Genomic DNA, 4357 nt, shown 5'->3' on the forward strand with positions numbered 1-4357 from the left:
ATTAGTGTTGTGGAAGTGGGTGCATTACATACATGTAGTTTTGTGGGGATATATACAGGGTGTGGTAGAATATGTCTATGCTTTGTATGAATATATGCACTGTATTTTGTGTAACATGTAGTGTATGACATATGTGTGCTGTACTTTGTGGGATGTGCGTATGCAGTGCATGCAGAATAAGTGGTGTGTGTACAGTGTACTGTGGCATGTGAAATGTGTGTTTAGTGCATTGTGCGCATATAGTGTGTGCACTGTTTTATGGAGATATGTATGAGGGGTGTGTCTCTGGTGTGTACCCTGTCTTGTGAGATATGTGGTCTGTGTATATAATGCATATATGATCTGAACTGAGCTTCATCATGGATATCCACAGGCATGGAATGAGACTTCAAGACATCACCTTGCCTTGGGTCCTTCCTACTCCTCTGCTCATCTGTCTGGCCTTCAATGCTCAAGGATCTGTAACTTCTGGTGGAGACTGGCTCCCTCTTCCATCCGCACATGGATAGAGGCATGAAGTGTTCAGTCATTCATTCCAGAAGCCTGTTCCTCAGTGCCTGACATACAGAAAATGGAAGGAAAGAACACTGAAGTTGGCCCCAGACACTCACATAGCTGTATGACATGGGCATGCTGTGCAACTTCTCCAGGCCTCAGTTTCCTTCAAAGAAGCAAGGGGGAATTTATGAGGATTAGACACATCATAAAAGGGGATAGTTTGGTTGTACAGTCATTTAGGCAATGGAGACCTGCAGCAGCCAAGAACTCAGCAGTGCTGAGGGCAGGGATCTCCCCAGACACACACATACACACACCCTCCACCATCACCAGCAAGCAGCATGACCTGTGACCCTTTGCTAAGAGCCTGGGAAACCAGAATTCTGGTTCCTCAGGATAAATGTGTGTTAGATTTGTCAGTGAATTTGAGATCTTCTTAGAACCTATGCTGTCTCAGAATCCCCTCTTGTCTGACCTTCTATCATCCACCCCACTCCCACCCCATCTCAGAAAACCAAACACAAAGTCTTTCAGATCTCTGATCATCTCACCAGTTCTCCACCAAGTCTCTAATGTCCCAGGAACATGTCTTGTGAGTCCCTGTCAGATCCAGTACTGGCCCTTGTACACCTGACTCGCTGACTTAGGTTTCAGGCTATCTCCGTGTTCCAGGCAGGCTTTACTGAGATGCTTCCTAGGGAAGGGGAATCCTAACTACTGTGAGAGGGCACTTCTTCCCAGTTGCTTTCTCTCTACTGTCTGGTCCAGAGTACTTATCATCCAACATTTTTTTTTCATTCTTGCTTGTGCTCCAGTTTGTGAGCTCTCGTAGGCTTTCACATGAGGATGTCTCTTGTATCAGTGGGTCTTCCATAGCTGTGCATGAACTGAGAGGATGAATGATGAATGCCAAGTCATACCCAGCAGATGGCTTTCAGGATCAGGATAGGACTGCCCTGGAAGGTGGTCCAGGGAACCCACAGCTTTATCTACATAGTCATTATTGCTGACCGCATGAGGTCTTTATGAACTGCTTGTGAAGTTATACATCAACAAGCATTGGAAAGAAACCACCGTAAATTATCGGGGTGAATGTGGTGGTGCTGTAGTAACCATAGGAGTCAAACTGGGATGATGGAGAATGTGAGATTGTTTCCAGCAGAGGAAGTAATACAATTAAATGCCTGGTCAATCTGAGCCCCTGAGAACCTCACAAGGGGACCCAGGGGCCACTGAGCTAAAAGTCAAGCTGGGTGGAACCCTCTCACATGCTCCATGCCAATCCTATCCAGACCACCAGCCTATGAACACAAAGGAACTGGTGACAAAATTCAAACTCACAAATCTATACACTGCTTCTTAATTTCCCTCATCAGGGAAGTCAGAACATAAAACCAACTCCACTGAGTCCAGAAAGAAAGGCAGTGTTTTCATCCTGGTCTAGAACAAAGTCCTCTCACTATGAGGATAGTGTGTTTTCTTCTCCAGGCTGAGCGACACGGTTCAGGATCCTCTCTGAGTCTACCTTAAGTCATGGGGTTAGGAGGAACAGTCACCTTGGGGGATGGTGTGGAGGTGAAGGGAAAGAAGGGACAGATTTGGACTTTCTATATGCTGAGCTAATCCAGTACTTAGTGACATGTGGAGAGACACTGAGTCCGACATTTCCTAGATTTTTGTAGGAATCCTCCCATGCTCCCCTTCCATTTTCCTCATCTCCTCCCTGATGAGTTCTCTTTTCCCCTTGGGCATGAGGTGGTTCTTTTCATATGGTTCTCTGGTGCTGAACTCTTGCCAGCCTCGGGTCTCTGTACATGCCGTGTCCTTCATCCAGTTCAATCCTGGACTTCCACTTCAAGGAGATGTCTTTGGACTATCCGATATCCTGAGAAGGCTTCACCTCACTCTCCAGGACAAGCTGTGCTCCTCTTTCACACCCCCATTGCTCTTCATACCTTTTATGTAGCACTCAGTTTTTTTCATTTCCCAGTAATCCATCTGCCCTGATCATCTGGGAGATTGGATAAGAGTTAGATGGAGGTATACCTCCTGTGCATGCTAAAGATTCAGGACAGAAGGGGTTCTTGTTAAATCCTGCAAGGGACTGTGTGCTTGTCTGGATAGGAGGATATACCACCCACATAGTCCGGGATCAGGCAATGCATTACCTGTGGAAAACCATGACTGCACAGCTAAGAGAGCGACAAGGTTAAAGTCCTTTGTATTGAGTTTGTTTGTGGTGCCAGAGACAGGGAAGAGATAGCCCCAGGAGACCAGAGTCAGGAAAGATTTTCAGGCCAAAGGCTTTGTAGTGGTGCAGGACATGTGACTGTAGGAACAGACTGGAGGTTTGAGTTGAATCTTCAGCCTGGATCATGATTCATCCTCCACAGCAATGGGACCCAGAGGTTGAGTGGCTCTATTGGTGAGCACCAGGGATGAACTAACTGGGCTCAGGGCAGCAGCACAGGGCCCGGAACTTAGTATATTTCTCCACTCTTTCCAGGAGGGACAGCTGAACCAAATAGAGCTCCCATCCCTGGCTGGGGATGATAGAATTAATTGCATTTTGCAAGCTCAAGGAAGATTATCCAACTTAATTAAGATTGGCCCATCAAGGGAACATGCATCAGGGGCTGGTACAGCAGGGAGGGAGGAAAGCTTATCAGGGAGAGAACGGAAACACAGTGAGGAGAAGCTACTGTACAGAAGAATCCTCCATAAAAGGGTGTCCAGGAGGGGTGCAGACCCCCATATCTGTGGCTCCAAGGAACAGGGAAGAAAGAGGGCTGCTTGATCCATAGACAGAAGCCTCTGCTTCACCTTGCTTGAATCACTCAACCCTTTTAACGTTTCCATACTTTAATTACAGGATATTCTCCTTTCTAACACTGTCTTATTTTCCTCAAAGCATCATTAAAGGAATTAGAAGTCACTAAAGCAGATATGACTGACTCATTCAGAATAAACAAAAAAGAATCGTCAGGATGTCTATATACCCTACTTCCCTTCCTCAAGCAGGAAATTGAGACTTAGACATAAGGGGAACCCTCAGGAGGTGGGTCAGCTTCAGAGTATGCTTCTCTCTGATTGGTCAAGCAGGGAGGACTGGCATCTTCAATCAAAGGCACCAGTGGGTCCTGTTGAAAGGGACGTGTGTAAAAACTGAGTTAGATTTTGACGGTGGAAGTGCTTGGCGGTTGGAAATAAAACATGAATATATTTGCAGTTTTTATCGCTCTGACCCTATAGACCCAAGTGTCTAGGACAGGGTCAATAAACTATTACCTGTGGGCCAATTCCAACTTTTATAAATGAAGTTATATTGGAGTGCAATTGAGCTTACGTATTTACACAGCTGCCTTCACGTTAGAGCAGCAGAGGGGAGCGGTTGCAGCAGAGACGGTGTTGCTTACAGAATTTAACGTCTGTCTGGCTCTGCCGAAAAGTATTTGTTGACCTCTGTAGGACTGCAGTGGCCCATGGCTCCATCAGGAGCCCTCCAACGTCTAGAAGACCCATAATACCAGGTTAGAGCAGACCACGCAGATTCATGTCAAGTAGTGAGCACACTGTCTATAGCTATAGCCTACATAACATACTAGCTGGCAAGTTTACAGTACAGTTGTACTCAATCATTGCGTTAGCCCTACAGAGTGAGAGCACTCTCATTTCCGAGCAAGCTAACTGAAGGTCTTTGAGGTAAAGGAACACATCTCAGGCTACAAAGTTGAAATCTGTGAAGAGAAACTCAGTCCTGAGAAGACTTCTCAGGGTCATCCATGGTCCAAAGCATAATTGGGGGGAAAGAATTCTCAGTCTCTCTGAGTGGAATGGCCTTTGGTCCTCATAGTGGGAG

Source organism: Rattus norvegicus, chromosome 7, assembly GCF_036323735.1.
Source record: "Rattus norvegicus strain BN/NHsdMcwi chromosome 7, GRCr8, whole genome shotgun sequence".
NCBI classification, from domain to species: domain Eukaryota; kingdom Metazoa; phylum Chordata; class Mammalia; order Rodentia; family Muridae; genus Rattus; species Rattus norvegicus.